The sequence below is a fragment of the Panulirus ornatus genome, chromosome 13, assembly GCF_036320965.1.
Source record: "Panulirus ornatus isolate Po-2019 chromosome 13, ASM3632096v1, whole genome shotgun sequence".
Taxonomy (NCBI): Eukaryota; Metazoa; Arthropoda; class Malacostraca; order Decapoda; family Palinuridae; genus Panulirus; species Panulirus ornatus.
Genome location: NC_092236.1, coordinates 34,374,338 through 34,394,283, shown reverse-complemented (window position 1 = coordinate 34,394,283; position 19,946 = coordinate 34,374,338). Strand labels below are relative to the sequence as shown.

Sequence of the window (19,946 nt, the reverse complement as noted above, 5' to 3'; positions counted from 1 at the left end):
GTGAAAGGAGGGCAAGGAATAGAGTGAATTGGAGCGATGTGGTATACAGAGGTTGACGTGCTCTCAGTGGATTGAATCAAGGCATGTGAAGCGTCTGGGGTAAACCATGGAAAGCTGCGTAGGTATGTATATTTGCGTGTGTGGACGTGTGTATGTACATGTGTATGGGGGGGGGGGGCATTTCTTTCGTCTGTTTCCTTGCGCTACTTCGCAAACGTGGGAGACAGCGACAAAGTATAAAAAAAAAAAAAAAAAAAAAATATATATATATATATATATTTATATATATATATATATATATATATATATATATATATATATATATATATATATATATATATATATATATATATATATATATAGATATATATATATATATATATATATATATATATATATATATATATATATATATATATATATATATATATATATATATATATATATATATATATATATATATATATACATATATATATATATATATATATATATATATATATCTGTATTTTTTTATTTATTTTCCTTTGTCGCTGTCTCCCGCGTTTTCGAGGTAGCCCAAGGAAACAGACGAAAGAAAAGGCACAACCCACCCCCATACACAATGTACACACACACACGCAAATATACATACCTATACATCTCGATGTACACATATATATACACACATAGACACATACATATATACCCATGCACACAATTCACACTGTCTGCCCCTATTCATTCCCATCGCCACCACGCCACACATGGAATACCATCCACCTCCCCCCTCATGTGTGCAAGGTAGCACTAGGAATAGACAACAAAGGCCCCATTTGTTCACACTCAGTCTCCAGCTGTCACGCAATAATGCCCGAAACCACAGCTCCCTTTCCACATCCAGGCCCCACACAACTTTCCATGGTTTAACCCAGACGCTTCACATGCCCTGATTCAATCCACTGACAGCACGTCAACCCCGGTATACCATATCGATCCAATTCACTCTATTCCTTGCCCGCCTTTCACCCTCCTGCAGGTTCAGGCCCCGATCACTCAAAATCTTTTTCACTCCATCTTTCCACCCAAAATTTGGTCTCCCACTTCTCGTTCCCTCCACCTCCGACACATATATCCTCTTGGTCAATCTTTCCTCACTCATTCTCTACATGTGCCCAAACCATTTCAAAAACACCCTCTTCTGCTCTCTAAACCACGCTCTTTTTATTTCCACACATCTCTCTTACCCTTACATTACTTACTCGATCAAACCACCTCACACCACACGTTGTCCTCAAACATCTCATTTCCAGCACATCCACCCTCCTGCGCACAACTCTATCTATAGCCCACGCCTCGCAACCATACAATATTGCTGGAACCACTATTCCTTCAAACATACCCATTTTTGCTTTCCGAGATAATGTTCTCGACTTCCACACATTCTTCAAGGCTCCCAGGATTTTCGCCCCCTCCCCCACCCTATGATTCACTTCCGCTTCCATGGTTCCATCCACTGCCAGACCCTCTCCCAGATATCTAAAACACTTTACTTCCTCCAGTTTTTTTCCATTCAAACTTACCTCCCAATTGACTTGACCCTTAACCCTACTGTACCTAATAACCTTGCTCTTATTCACATTTACTCTTAACTTTCTTCTTTCACACACTTTACCAATCTCAGTCACCAGCTTCTGCAGTTTCTCACATGAATCAGCCACCAGCGCTGTATCATCAGCGAACAACAACTGACTCACTTCCCAAGCTCTCTCATCCCCAACAGACTTCATACTTGCACCTCTTTCCAAAACTCTTGCATTCACCTCCCTAACAACCCCATCCATAAACAAATTAAACAACCATGGACACATCACATACCCAAGTCGCAAACCTACATTCACTGAGAAACAATCATTTATATACATATATATATAAATATATATATATATATATATATATATATATATATATATATATATATATATATATATATATATATATATATATATATGTATATATATATATATATATATATATATATATATATATATATATATATATATATATATATATATATATATATATATATATATATATATATATATATATATATATATATATATATATATATATATATATATATATATATATATATATATATATATATATATTTATATATATATATATATATATATATATATATATATATATATATATATATATATATATATATATATATATAAATATATATATATATATATATATATATATATATATATATATATATATATATATATATATATATATATATATATATATATATATATATATATATATATATATATATATATATATATATATATGTATATTTATATACACTGTGAATCAATTCCACTCCCATGGTTCCTTTCGATACCAAAACCACTCCCAAATATCTAAAACACTTCACTTACTTCAGTTTTTGTCCATTAAAACTTATCTCCTAGTAAACCTGTCACTCAACCCTACTTTACCTAATACCCTTGCTCTTATTCACATTTACTCTCAGCTTTCTTCTTTCACACACTTTACCAAATCCAGTCACTAGCCTTTGCAGTTTCTCACCCGAATAAGAAAACCATCGCTGTATCATCAGCGAAGAACTACTGATTCACATCCCAAACTCTCTCATCCACAACAGACTGCATTCTTGCCCCTCTCTTCAAAACTCTAGCATTCACCTCCCTAACAACCCCATCCATAAACAAAAATAAACATCCATGGAGATATCACACAACCCTGCCGATGACCGACATTCAATGAGAGTCAGTCTCTTTCCTCTCTTCCTACCCGCAAACATGCCTTACATCCTCGATAAAAACTTCTCACTGTTTGTAAGAACTTGCCTCCCATAACATATATTCTTAATACCAATCACAGACGTCTCTGTCAACTCTATCATATACCTTCTGAAGATCAATAAAGGTTATATATATATATATATATATATGTATATATATATATATATATATATATATATATATATATATATATATATATATATATATATATATATATATATATATATATATATATATATATATATATATATATATATATATATATATATATATATATATATATATATATATATATATATATATATATATATATATATATATATATATATATATATATATATATATATATATATATATATATATATATATATATATATATATATATATATATATATATATATATATATATATATATATATATAAATATATATATACAGATATATATATATATATATATATATATATATATATATATATATATATATATATATATATATATATATATATTTTTTTTTTATACTTTGTCGCTGTCTCCCGCGTTTGCGAGGTAGCGCAAGGAAACAGACGAAAGAAATGGCCCAACCCCCCCCATAAACATGTATATACATACGTCCACACACGCAAATATACATACCTACACAGCTTTCCATGGCTTACCCCAGACGCTTCACATGCCTTGATTCAATCCACTGACAGCACGTCAACCCCGGTATACCACATCGCTCCAATTCACTCTATTCTTTGCCCTCCTTTCACCCTCCTGCATGTTCAAGCCCCGATCACACAAAATCTTTTTCACTCCATCTTTCCACCTCCCATTTGGTCTCCCTCTTCTCCTTGTTCCCTCCACCTCCGACACATATATCCTCTTGGTCAATCTTTCCTCACTCATCCTCTCCATGTGCCCAAACCACTTCAAAACACCCTCTTCTGCTCTCTCAACCACGCTCTTTTTATTTCCACACATCTCTCTTACCCTTACGTTACTCACTCGATCAAACCACCTCACACCACACATTCTCCTCAAACATCTCATTTCCAGCACATCCATCCTCCTGCGCACAACTCTATCCATAGCCCACGCCTCGCAACCATACAACATTGTTGGAACCACTATTCCTTCAAACATACCCATTTTTGCTTTCCGAGATAATGTTCTCGACTTCCACACATTCTTCAAGGCCCCCAGAATTTTCGCCCCCTCCCCCACCTTATGATCCACTTCCGCTTCCATGGTTCCATCCGCTGCCAGATCCACTCCAAGATATCTAAAACACTTCACTTCCTCCAGTTTTTCTCCATTCAAACTCACCTCCCAATTGACTTGACCCTCAACCCTACTGTACCTAATAACCTTGCTCTTATTCACATTTACTCTCAACTTTCTTCTTCCACACACTTTACCAAACTCAGTCACCAGCTTCTGCAGTTTCTCACATGAATCAGCCACCAGCGCTGTATCATCAGCGAACAACAACTGACTCACTTCCCAAGCTCTCTCATCCCCAACAGACTTCATACTTGCCCCTCTTTCCAAAACTCTTGCATTTACTTCCCTAACAACTCCATCCATAAACAAATTAAACAACCATGGAGACATCACACACCCCTGCCGCAAACCTACATTCACTGAGAACCAATCAATTTCCCCTCTTCCTATACGTACACATGCCTTACATCCTCGATAAAAACTTTTCACCGCTTCTAACAAGTTTCCACCCACACCATATATTCTTAATACCTTCCACAGAGCATCTCTATCAACTCTATCATATGCCTTCTCCAGATCCATAAATGCTATATACAAATCCATTTGCTTTTCTAAGTATTTCTCACATACATTCTTCAAAGCAAACACCTGATCCACACATCCTCTACCACTCCTGAAACCACACTGCTCTTCCCCAATCTGATGCTCTGTACATGCCTTCACCCTCTCAATCAATACCCTCCCACATAATTTACCAGGAATACTCAACAAACTTATACCTCTGTAATTTGAGCACTCACTCTTATCCACTTTGCCTTTGTACAATGGCACTATGCACGCATTCCGAGAATCCTCAGGCACCTCACCATGAGTCATACATACATTAAATAACCTTACCAACCAGTCAACAATACAGTCACCCCCTTTTTTAATAAATTCCACTGCAATACCATCCAAACCTGCTGCCTTGCCGGCTTTCATCTTCCGCAAAGCTTTCACTACCTCTTCTCTGTTTACCAAATCATTTTCCCTAACCCTCTCACTTTGCACACCACCTCGACCAAAAGACCCTATATCTGCCACTCTATCATCAAACACATTCAACAAACCTTCAAAATACTCACTCCATCTCCTTCTCACATCACCACTACTTGTTATCACCTCCCCATTTGCGCCCTTCACTGAAGTTCCCATTTGCTCCCTTGTCTTACGCACTTTATTTACCTCCTTCCAGAACATCTTTTTATTCTCCCTAAAAATTTAATGATACTCTTTCACCCCAACTCTCATTTGCCCTTTTTTTCACCTCTTGCACCTTTCTCTTGACCTCCTGTCTCTTTCTTTTATACATCTCTCACTCAATTGCATTTTTTCCCTGAAAAAATCGTCCAAATGCCTCTCTCTTCTCTTTCACTAATACTCTTACTTCTTCATCCCACCACTCACTACCCTTTCTAATCAACCCACCTCCCACTCTTCTCATGTCACAAGCATCTTTTGCGCAATCCATCACTGATTCCCTAAATACATCCCATTCCTCCCCCACTCCCCTTACTTCCATTGTTCTCACCTTTTTCCATTCAATACTCAGTCTCTCCTGGTACTTCCTCACACAGGTCTCCTTCTCAAGCTCACTTACTCTCACCACCCTCTTCACCCCAACATTCACTCTTCTTTTCTGAAAACCCATACAAATCTTCACCTTAGCCTCCACAAGATAATGATCAGACATCCCTCCAGTTGCACCTCTCAGCACATTAACATCCAAAAGTCTCTCTTTCGCACGCCTGTCAATTAACACGTAATCTAATAACGCTCTCTGGCCATCTCTCCTACTTACATAAGTATACTTATGTATATCTCGCTTTTTAAACCAGGTATTCCCAATCATCAGTCCCTTTTCAGCACATAAATCTACAAGCTCTTCACCATTTCCATTTACAACACTGAACACCCCATGTATACCAATTATTCCCTCAACTGCCACATTACTCACCTTTGCATTCAAATCACCCATCACTATAACCCGGTCTCGTGCATCAAAACCACTAACACACTCATTCAGCTGCTCCCAAAACACTTGCCTCTCTTGATCTTTCTTCTCATGCCCAGGTGCATATGCACCAATAATCACCCACCTCTCTCCATCAACTTTCAGTTTTACCCATATTAGTCGAAAATTTACTTTCTTACACTCTATCACATACTCCCACAACTCCTGTTTCAGGAGTATTGCTACTCCTTCCCTTGCTCTTGTCCTCTCACTAACCCCTGACTTTACTCCCCAGACATTCCCAAACCACTCTTCCCCTTTACCCTTGAGCTTCGTTTCACTCAGAGCCAAAACATCCAGGTTCCTTTCCTCAAACATACTACCTATCTCTCCTTTTTTCACATCTTGGTTACATCCACACACATTTAGGCACCCCACTCTGAGCCTTCGAGGAGGATGAGCACTCCCCGCGTGACTCCTTCTTCTGTTTCCCATCTTAGAAAGTTAATACAAGGAGGGGAGGATTTCTGGCTCCCCGCTCCCGTCCCCTCTAGTCGCTTTCTACGACACGCGAGGAATACGTGGGAAGTATTCTTTCACCCCTATCCCCAGGGATAATATACATATATATATACATACACACACACACACATACACATACATACGCACATATACACACACACACACACACACACATATATATACATATGAAAAATGTAAGAAACAATTTAGAAAACTGAAACCTCTAGCTATATATGTATATATATATATATATATATATATATATATATATATATATATATATATATATATATATATATATATATATATATATATATATATATATATATATATATATATTTATATATATATATATATTTTCTTTTTTTTTTTTTCTTTTCATGCTATTCGCCATTTCCCGCATTAGCGAGGTAGCTTTAGGAACAGAAGACTGAGCCTTTGAGGGAAATCCCCACTTGGCCCCCTTCTCTGTTCCTTCCTTTGGAAAATCAAAAAATGAGAGGGGAGGATTTCCAACCCCCCTTTCCCTTCCCTTTTAGTTGCCTTTTACGACACGCAGAGAATACGTGGGAAGTATTCTTTTTCCCCTATCCCCTATATATATATATATATATATATATATATATATATATATATATATATATATATATATATATATATATATATATATATATATTTTTTTTTTTTTTTTTTCAAACTATTCGCCATTTCCCGCGTTAGCGAGGTAGCGTTAAGAACAGAGGACTGGGCCTTTTTTGGAATATCCTCACCTGGCCCCCTCTGTTCCTTCTTTTAGAAAATTAAAAAAAAACGAGAGGGGAGGATTTCCAGCCCCCCGCTCCCTCCCCTTTTAGTCGCCTTCTACGACACGCAGGGAATACGTGGGAAGTATTCTTAATCTCCTATCCCCAGGGATAATATATATATATATATATATATATATATATATATATATATATATATATATATATATATATATATATATATATATATATATATATATTTATATATATATATATATATGTATATATATATATATATATATATATATATATATATATATATATATATATATATATATATATATATATATATATATATATATATATATATATATATATATATATATATATATATATATATATATATATATATATATATATATATATATATATATATATATATATATATATATATATATATATATATATATACATATATATATATATATATATATATATATATATATATATGTATATATATATATATATATATATATATATATATATATATATATATATATACATATTTATTCACCTAGTTTCGGGCCAGCTCGTATCCATATCCGCATATGGTCTCCAAGGTAAGAAGCCTCTGGACGATAGATTAATGTAGGCAAGGGAAGTCGGCAAGTTAGATCCGTAACTTCCGGAAAAGGATTGGCTCTGATGATTGAGCCAGTCGGGCCTGTGCAGGAAGCGGGCCTGGGTTCAGGCGCAGGACTGGACGAGGTGAAGGAGGTTGTGGTGGTGGTGTTGGACTTACTTTTGGTGTTGTTCATTTTGTGTCCAAGCCCTCTGCATCATCACAGCAAAGTTCTTCTTCTTCTTCCTCCTCACCCGCCACCCATTGTTGGCACATCTCCGTGTTGCCCCTGTACTGTGTTTCTGCTACTTCTTTTTCTGTGCTACTGCTGATGCTGTCGTATGACATGCATACACGCGTGCAGGCAGGGCTGTAGTAGTCAAGTGGTGCAGGCAAGCAAGGCAGTAGTAATGTGTCTGCGTCTTTAGTGTAGTTGCCTAAGGTGAGGGAAGGAAGGGTGTGGAATTTTGTGATGCACGGCTTGTCACTGATGATACCGATAGTAATATATATATATATATATATATATATATATATATATATATATATATATATATATATATATATATATATATATATATATATATATATATATATATATATATATATATATATATATATATATATATATATATATATATATATATATATATATATATATATATATATATATATATATATGTATACACATATATATATATATATATATATATATATATATATATATATATATATATATATATATATATATATATATATATATATATATACTTTCTTTTCTTTCATACTATTCGCCATTTCCCGCATTAGCGAGGTAGCGTTGAGAACAGAGGACTGGGCCCTTGAGGGAATATCCTCACCTGGGCCCCTTCTCTGTTCCCTCTTTTGGAAAATTAAAAAAAAAAGTGAGAGGGGAGGATTTCCAGTCCCCCGCTCCCTCCCCTTTTAGTCGCCTTCTACGATACGCAGGGAATACGTGGGAAGTATTCTTTCTCCCCTATCCCCAGGGATATATATATATATATATATATATATATATATATATATATATATATACATATATATAACTAATGCCTGAGCGCCAATGATTTGACCGAGTCAGGACCCATGAGAGAGATTTGCTGCAGTTCCCCCAAGAAGTTCACTTTGAGAGCCTGTGGCGAGTAGATAACATGTTGCTGCACAAAACAGTCTTCTACGCCATTGTTGGTCAAATAGGAAAGAAGCAGTTGGATGATAGTCTTGAAGCCATTCCATGTGCTTAATGGTCTCAAGGTGTTTGCATGCTTAATAGCCAAGCGTTTGAGATGGAATGATTTGAATCCGTATTTCTTACTCCAATCCAGTCGATCCTTGACCAGCTTGGCTAATCTCACCATATCATGGATGTTAACTTCATTTTGAAGGAAGTGTTTCTCCAACAGGGAGAAGCCTAACATAAGGGAGACCTGCCAGTCTAAGACGCGTTCCTTCTCCGGGATGGCTGGGGTAAAATAAAACACTGGGGACCTGTTCCTTTCATTGTTTATAATGTATCTCTGCAAGAACTGGGGCAGCGATGACATAGGAACAAGGCCTGGGCAATCATTCCAAGCTGGGGCTACAATTTGTGGGGTAACATCCAACTCCAATTTCTGCCCTCTACCTTGAAGGTTCACCTGCATGACTGACAGCTTACGAAAATGTTGTAGTGATACATTTGGGAGGTTAACGCGTCTCAGAATGTCATGGAACCTGGTGAACGCATCCATCCGTAATTCTTCGCTTTTCAAGAAACCATCCCTCCTAAAAAATATGGCTTGTGAAGGATCTTTTGGAAGTTCTCTGGCCTTCAACTTGTGAACAAAGGACCCAACTCTTACTCCAGTTACTTCCATATATATATATATATATATATATATATATATATATATATATGGATCTGGAGAAGGCATATGATAGAGTTGATAGAGATGCTCTGTGGAAGGTATTAAGAATATATGGTGTGGGAGGAAAGTTGTTAGAAGCAGTGAAAAGTTTTTATCGAGGATGTAAGGCATGTGTACGTGTAGGAAGAGAGGAAAGTGATTGGTTCTCAGTGAATGTAGGTTTGCGGCAGGGCAGTTGTTTAATTTGTTTATGGATGGGGTTGTTAGGGAGGTAAATGCAAGAGTTTTGGAAAGAGGGGCAAGTATGAGGTCTCTTGGGGATGAGAGAGTTTGGGAAGTGAGTCAGTTGTTGTTCGCTGATGATACAGCGCTGGTGGCTGATTCATGTGAGAAACTGCAGAAGCTGGTGACTGAGTTTGGTAAAGTGTGTGGAAGAAGAAAGTTAAGAGTAAATATCAATAAGAGCAAGGTTATTAGGTACAGTAGGGTTGAGGGTCAAGTCAATTGGGAGGTGAGTTTGAATGGAGAAAAACTGGAGGAAGTGAAGTGTTTTAGATATCTGGGAGTGGATCTGGCAGCGGATGGAACCATGGAAGCGGAAGTGGATCATAGGGTGGGGTTGGGGGTGAAAATCCTGGGGGCCTTGAAGAATGTGTGGAAGTCGAGAACATTATCTCGGAAAGCAAAAATGGGTATGTTTGAAGGAATAGTGGTTCCAACAATGTTGTATGGTTGCGAGGCGTGGGCTATGGATAGAGTTGTGCGCAGGAGGATGGATGTGCTGGAAATGAGATGTCTGAGGACAATATGTGGTGTGAGGTGGTTTGATCGAGTGAGTAACGTAAGGGTAAGAGAGATGTGTGGAAATAAAAAGAGCGTGATTGAGAGAGCAGAAGAGGGTGTTTTGAAGTGGTTTGGGCACATGGAGAGGATGAGTGAGGAAAGATTGACCAAGAGGATATATGTGTCGGAGGTGGAGGGAACGAGGAGAAGAGGGAGACCAAATTGGAGGTGGAAAGATGGAGTGAAAAAGATTTTGTGTGATCGGGGCCTGAACATGCAGGAGGGTGAAAGGAGGGCAAGGAATAGAGTGAATTGGAGCGATGTGGTATACCGGGGTTGACGTGCTGTCAGTGGATTGAATCAAGGCATGTGAAGCGTCTGGGGTAAACCATGGAAAGCTGTGTAGGTATGTATATCTGCGTGTGTGGACGTATGTATATACATGTGTATGGGGGGGGGGGCCATTTCTTTCGTCTGTTTCCTTGCGCTACCTCGCAAACGCGGGAGACAGCGACAAAGTATAAAAAAAAAAAAAAAAAAAATATATATATATATATATATATATATATATATATATATATATATATATATATATATATATATATATATATATATATATATATATATATATATATATATATATATACATATATATATATATATATATATATATATATATATATATATCTGTTATTTTATATATATATATATATATATCTGTTATTTTCCTTTGTCGCTGTCTCCCGCGTTTTCGAGGTAGCCCAAGGAAACAGACGAAAGAAAAGGCACAACCCACCCCAATACACAATGTACACACACACACGCAAATATACATACCTATACATCTCGATGTACACATATATATACACACATAGACACATACATATATACCCATGCACACAATTCACACTGTCTGCCCCTATTCATTCCCATCGCCACCACGCCACACATGGAATACCATCCACCTCCCCCCTCATGTGTGCAAGGTAGCACTAGGAATAGACAACAAAGGCCCCATTTGTTCACACTCAGTCTCCAGCTGTCACGCAATAATGCCCGAAACCACAGCTCCCTTTCCACATCCAGGCCCCACACAACTTTCCATGGTTTAACCCAGACGCTTCACATGCCCTGATTCAATCCACTGACAGCACGTCAACCCCGGTATACCACATCGATCCAATTCACTCTATTCCTTGCCCGCCTTTCACCCTCCTGCAGGTTCAGGCCCCGATCACTCAAAATCTTTTTCACTCCATCTTTCCACCCAAAATTTGGTCTCCCACTTCTCGTTCCCTCCACCTCCGACACATATATCCTCTTGGTCAATCTTTCCTCACTCATTCTCTACATGTGCCCAAACCATTTCAAAAACACCCTCTTCTGCTCTCTAAACCACGCTCTTTTTATTTCCACACATCTCTCTTACCCTTACATTACTTACTCGATCAAACCACCTCACACCACACGTTGTCCTCAAACATCTCATTTCCAGCACATCCACCCTCCTGCGCACAACTCTATCTATAGCCCACGCCTCGCAACCATACAATATTGCTGGAACCACTATTCCTTCAAACATACCCATTTTTGCTTTCCGAGATAATGTTCTCGACTTCCACACATTCTTCAAGGCTCCCAGGATTTTCGCCCCCTCCCCCACCCTATGATTCACTTCCGCTTCCATGGTTCCATCCACTGCCAGACCCTCTCCCAGATATCTAAAACACTTTACTTCCTCCAGTTTTTTTCCATTCAAACTTACCTCCCAATTGACTTGACCCTTAACCCTACTGTACCTAATAACCTTGCTCTTATTCACATTTACTCTTAACTTTCTTCTTTCACACACTTTACCAATCTCAGTCACCAGCTTCTGCAGTTTCTCACATGAATCAGCCACCAGCGCTGTATCATCAGCGAACAACAACTGACTCACTTCCCAAGCTCTCTCATCCCCAACAGACTTCATACTTGCACCTCTTTCCAAAACTCTTGCATTCACCTCCCTAACAACCCCATCCATAAACAAATTAAACAACCATGGACACATCACATACCCAAGTCGCAAACCTACATTCACTGAGAAACAATCATTTATATACATATATATATATATATATATATATATATATATATATATATATATATATATATATATATATATATATATATATATATATATATATATATATATATATATATATATATATATTTATATATATATATATATATATATATATATATATATATATATATATATATATATATATATATATATATATATATATATATATATATATATATATATGTATATTTATATACACTGTGAATCAATTCCACTCCCATGGTTCCTTTCGATGCCAAAACCACTCCCAAATATCTAAAACACTTCACTTACTTCAGTTTTTGTCCATTAAAACTTATCTCCTAGTAAACCTGTCACTCAACCCTACTTTACCTAATACCCTTGCTCTTATTCACATTTACTCTCAGCTTTCTTCTTTCACACACTTTACCAAATCCACTCACTAGCCTTTGCAGTTTCTCACCCGAATAAGAAAACCATCGCTGTATCATCAGCGAAGAACTACTGATTCACATCCCAAACTCTCTCATCCACAACAGACTGCATTCTTGCCCCTCTCTTCAAAACTCTAGCATTCACCTCCCTAACAACCCCATCCATAAACAAAAATAAACATCCATGGAGATATCACACAACCCTGCCGATGACCGACATTCAATGAGAATCAGTCTCTTTCCTCTCTTCCTACCCGCAAACATGCCTTACATCCTCGATAAAAACTTCTCACTGTTTGTAAGAACTTGCCTCCCATAACATATATTCTTAATACCAATCACAGACGTCTCTGTCAACTCTATCATATACCTTCTGAAGATCAATAAAGGTTATATATATATATATATATATATATATATGTATATATATATATATATATATATATAATTGGAGGTGGAAAGATGGAGTGAAAAAGATTTTGTGTGATCGGGGCCTGAACATGCAGGAGGGTGAAAGGAGGGCAAGGAATAGAGTGAATTGGAGCGATGTGGTATACAGGGTTTGACGTGCTGTCAGTGGATTGAATCAAGGCATGTGAAGCGTCTGGGGTAAACCATGGAAAGCTGTGTAGGTATGTATATTTGCGTGTGTGGACGTGTGTATGTACATGTGTATGGGGGGGGGGGGTTGGGCCATTTCTTTCGTCTGTTTCCTTGCGCTACCTCGCAAACGCGGGAGACAGCGACAAAGTATAAAAAAAAAAAAAAAAAAATATATATATATATATATATATATATATATATATATATATATATATATATATATATATATATATATATATATATATAAATATATATATATATATATATATATATATATATATATATATATATATATATATATATATATATATATATATATATATATATATATATATATATATATATATATATATATATATAAATATATATATACAGATATATATATATATATATATATATATATATATATATATATATATATATATATATATATATATATTTTTTTTATACTTTGTCGCTGTCTCCCGCGTTTGCGAGGTAGCGCAAGGAAACAGACGAAAGAAATGGCCCAACCCCCCCCATAAACATGTATATACATACGTCCACACACGCAAATATACATACCTACACAGCTTTCCATGGCTTACCCCAGACGCTTCACATGCCTTGATTCAATCCACTGACAGCACGTCAACCCCGGTATACCACATCGCTCCAATTCACTCTATTCTTTGCCCTCCTTTCACCCTCCTGCATGTTCAAGCCCCGATCACACAAAATCTTTTTCACTCCATCTTTCCACCTCCCATTTGGTCTCCCTCTTCTCCTTGTTCCCTCCACCTCCGACACATATATCCTCTTGGTCAATCTTTCCTCACTCATCCTCTCCATGTGCCCAAACCACTTCAAAACACCCTCTTCTGCTCTCTCAACCACGCTCTTTTTATTTCCACACATCTCTCTTACCCTTACGTTACTCACTCGATCAAACCACCTCACACCACATATTCTCCTCAAACATCTCATTTCCAGCACATCCATCCTCCTGCGCACAACTCTATCCATAGCCCACGCCTCGCAACCATACAACATTGTTGGAACCACTATTCCTTCAAACATACCCATTTTTGCTTTCCGAGATAATGTTCTCGACTTCCACACATTCTTCAAGGCCCCCAGAATTTTCGTCCCCTCCCCCACCTTATGATCCACTTCCGCTTCCATGGTTCCATCCGCTGCCAGATCCACTCCAAGATATCTAAAACACTTCACTTCCTCCAGTTTTTCTCCATTCAAACTCACCTCCCAATTGACTTGACCCTCAACCCTACTGTACCTAATAACCTTGCTCTTATTCACATTTACTCTCAACTTTCTTCTTCCACACACTTTACCAAACTCAGTCACCAGCTTCTGCAGTTTCTCACATGAATCAGCCACCAGCGCTGTATCATCAGCGAACAACAACTGACTCACTTCCCAAGCTCTCTCATCCCCAACAGACTTCATACTTGCCCCTCTTTCCAAAACTCTTGCATTTACTTCCCTAACAACCCCATCCATAAACAAATTAAACAACCATGGAGACATCACACACCCCTGCCGCAAACCTACATTCACTGAGAACCAATCAATTTCCCCTCTTCCTATACGTACACATGCCTTACATCCTCGATAAAAACTTTTCACTGCTTCTAACAAGTTTCCACCCACACCATATATTCTTAATACCTTCCACAGAGCATCTCTATCAACTCTATCATATGCCTTCTCCAGATCCATAAATGCTATATACAAATCCATTTGCTTTTCTAAGTATTTCTCACATACATTCTTCAAAGCAAACACCTGATCCACACATCCTCTGCCACTCCTGAAACCACACTGCTCTTCCCCAATCTGATGCTCTGTACATGCCTTCACCCTCTCAATCAATACCCTCCCATATAATTTACCAGGAATACTCAACAAACTTATACCTCTGTAATTTGAGCACTCACTCTTATCCACTTTGCCTTTGTACAATGGCACTATGCACGCATTCCGAGAATCCTCAGGCACCTCACCATGAGTCATACATACATTAAATAACCTTACCAACCAGTCAACAATACAGTCACCCCCTTTTTTAATAAATTCCACTGCAATACCATCCAAACCTGCTGCCTTGCCGGCTTTCATCTTCCGCAAAGCTTTCACTACCTCTTCTCTGTTTACCAAATCATTTTCCCTAACCCTCTCACTTTGCACACCACCTCGACCAAAAGACCCTATATCTGCCACTCTATCATCAAACACATTCAACAGACCTTCAAAATACTCACTCCATCTCCTTCTCACATCACCACTACTTGTTATCACCTCCCCATTTGCGCCCTTCACTGAAGTTCCCATTTGCTCCCTTGTCTTACGCACTTTATTTACCTCCTTCCAGAACATCTTTTTATTCTCCCTAAAATTTAATGATACTCTCTCACCCCAACTCTCATTTGCCCTTTTTTTCACCTCTTGCACCTTTCTCTTGACCTCCTGTCTCTTTCTTTTATACATCTCTCACTCAATTGCATTTTTTCCCTGAAAAAATCGTCCAAATGCCTCTCTCTTCTCTTTCACTAATACTCTTACTTCTTCATCCCACCACTCACTACCCTTTCTAATCAACCCACCTCCCACTCTTCTCATGTCACAAGCATCTTTTGCGCAATCCATCACTGATTCCCTAAATACATCCCATTCCTCCCCCACTCCCCTTACTTCCATTGTTCTCACTTTTTCCATTCAATACTCAGTCTCTCCTGGTACTTCCTCACACAGGTCTCCTTCTCAAGCTCACTTACTCTCACCACCCTCTTCACCCCAACATTCACTCTTCTTTTCTGAAAACCCATACAAATCTTCACCTTAGCCTCCACAAGATAATGATCAGACATCCCTCCAGTTGCACCTCTCAGCACATTAACGCTCTCTGGCCATCTCTCCTACTTACATAAGTATACTTATGTATATCTCGCTTTTTAAACCAGGTATTCCCAATCATCAGTCCTTTTTCAGCACATAAATCTACAAGCTCTTCACCATTTCCATTTACAACACTGAACACCCCATGTATACCAATTATTCCCTCAACTGCCACATTACTCACCTTTGCATTCAAATCACCCATCACTATAACCCGGTCTCGTGCATCAAAACCACTAACACACTCATTCAGCTGCTCCCAAAACACTTGCCTCTCTTGATCTTTCTTCTCATGCCCAGGTGCATATGCACCAATAATCACCCACCTCTCTCCATCAACTTTCAGTTTTACCCATATTAGTCGAAAATTTACTTTCTTACACTCTATCACATACTCCCACAACTCCTGTTTCAGGAGTATTGCTACTCCTTCCCTTGCTCTTGTCCTCTCACTAACCCCTGACTTTACTCCCCAGACATTCCCAAACCACTCTTCCCCTTTACCTTTGAGCTTCGTTTCACTCAGAGCCAAAACATCCAGGTTCCTTTCCTCAAACATACTACCTATCTCTCCTTTTTTCACATCTTGGTTACATCCACACACATTTAGGCACCCCACTCTGAGCCTTCGAGGAGGATGAGCACTCCCCGCGTGACTCCTTCTTCTGTTTCCCATTTTAGAAAGTTAATACAAGGAGGGGAGGATATCTGGCCCCCCGCTCCCGTCCCCTCTAGTCGCTTTCTACGACACGCGAGGAATACGTGGGAAGTATTCTTTCACCCCTATCCCCAGGGATAATATACATATATATATACATACACACACACACACACACACATACACATACATACGCACATATACACACACACACACACACACATATATATACATATGAAAAATGTAAGAAACAATTTAGAAAACTGAAACCTCTAGCTATATATATATATATATATATATATATATATATATATATATATATATATATATATATATATATATATATATATATATATATATATATATATATATATATATATATATACATATATATATATATATATATATATATATATATATATATATATATATATATATACATATTTATTCACCTAGTTTCGGGCCAGCTCGTACCCATATCCGCATATGGTCTCCAAGGTAAGAAGCCTCTGGACGATAGATTAATGTAGGTAAGGGAAGTCGGCAAGTTAGATCCGTAACTTCCGGAAAAGGATTGGCTCTGATGATTGAGCCAGTCGGGCCTGTGCAGGAAGCGGGCCTGGGTTCAGGCGCAGGACTGGACGAGGTGAAGGAGGTTGTGGTGGTGGTGTTGGACTTACTTTTGGTGTTGTTCATTTTGTGTCCAAGCCCTCTGCATCATCACAGCAAAGTTCTTCTTCTTCTTCCTCCTCACCCGCCACCCATTGTTGGCACATCTCCGTGTTGCCCCTGTACTGTGTTTCTGCTACTTCTTTTTCTGTGCTGCTGCTGATGCTGTTGTCGTATGACATGCATACACGCGTGCAGGCAGGGCTGTAGTAGTCAAGTGGTGCAGGCAAGCAAGGCAGTAGTAATGTGTCTGCGTCTTTAGTGTAGTTGCCTAAGGTGAGGGAAGGAAGGGTGTGGAATTTTGTGATGCACGGCTTGTCACTGATGATACCGATAGTAATATATATATATATATATATATATATATATATATATATATATATATATATATATATATATATATATATATATATATATATATATATATATATATATATATATATATATATATATATATATATATATATATATATATATATATATATATATATATATATATATATATGTATACACATATATATATATATATATATATATATATATATATATATATATATATATATATATATATATATATATATATATATATATATATATATATATATATATATATATACTTTCTTTTCTTTCATACTATTCGCCATTTCCCGCATTAGCGAGGTAGCGTTGAGAACAGAGGACTGGGCCCTTGAGGGAATATCCTCACCTGGGCCCCTTCTCTGTTCCCTCTTTTGGAAAATTAAAAAAAAAAGTGAGAGGGGAGGATTTCCAGTCCCCCGCTCCCTCCCCTTTTAGTCGCCTTCTACGATACGCAGGGAATACGTGGGAAGTATTCTTTCTCCCCTATCCCCAGGGATAACATATATATACATATATATATATATATATATATATATATATATATATATATATATATATATATATATATATATATATATATATATATATATATATATATATATATATGTATATATATATCTTTCTTTTTTCTTTCATACTATTCGCCATTTCCCGCATTAGCGAGGTAGCGTTAAGAACAGAGGACTGGGCCTTTGAGGGAATATCCTCACCTGGCCCCCCCTTCTCTGTTCCTTCTTTTGGAAAATTGAAAAAAAAAAAAATGAGAGGGGAGGATTTCCAGCCACACGCTCCCTCCCCTTTTAGTCGCCTTCTACGACACGCAGGGAATACGTGGGAAGTATTCTTTCTCCCCTATCCCCAGGGATATATATATATATATATATATATATATATATATATATATATATATATATATACATATATATAACTAATGCCTGAGCGCCAATGATTTGACCGAGTCAGGACCCATGAGAGAGATTTGCTGCAGTTCCCCCAAGAAGTTCACTTTGAGAGCCTGTGGCGAGTAGATAACATGTTGCTGCACAAAACAGTCTTCTACGCCATTGTTGGTCAAATAGGAAAGAAGCAGTTGGATGATAGTCTTGAAGCCATTCCATGTGCTTAATGGTCTCAAGGTGTTTGCATGCTTAATAGCCAAGCGTTTGAGATGGAATGATTTGAATCCGTATTTCTTACCCCAATCCAGTCGATCCTTGACCAGCTTGGCTAATCTCACCATATCATGGATGTTAACTTCATTTTGAAGGAAGTGTTTCTCCAACAGGGAGAAGCCTAACATAAGGGAGACCTGCCAGTCTAAGACGCGTTCCTTCTCCGGGATGGCTGGGGTAAAATAAAACACTGGGGACCTGTTCCTTTCATTGTTTATAATGTATCTCTGCAAGCACTGGGGCAGCGATGACATAGGAACAAGGCCTGGGCAATCATTCCAAGCTGGGGCTACAATTTGTGGGGTAACATCCAACTCCAATTTCTGCCCTCTACCTTGAAGGTTCACCTGCATGACTGACAGCTTACGAAAATGTTGTAGTGATACATTTGGGAGGTTAACGCGTCTCAGAATGTCATGGAACCTGGTGAACGCATCCATCCGTAATTCTTCGCTTTTCAAGAAACCATCCCTCCTAAAAAATATGGCTTGTGAAGGATCTTT

The 19,946-nt window shown here is 37.4% G+C and overlaps 1 long non-coding RNA gene across 1 annotated transcript; it reads right to left on the bottom strand.

Annotated features, from left to right (window-relative positions):
- Positions 1 to 7,877: 7,877 nt before the first annotated feature.
- Positions 7,878 to 17,826, bottom strand: LOC139752602 (uncharacterized). Its single transcript, XR_011713541.1, has 2 exons — positions 17,695 to 17,826; positions 7,878 to 8,046 (listed from the first exon to the last, which is right to left on the bottom strand). It is a non-coding gene; the product is annotated as an uncharacterized lncRNA (long non-coding RNA).
- Positions 17,827 to 19,946: the final 2,120 nt, after the last annotated feature.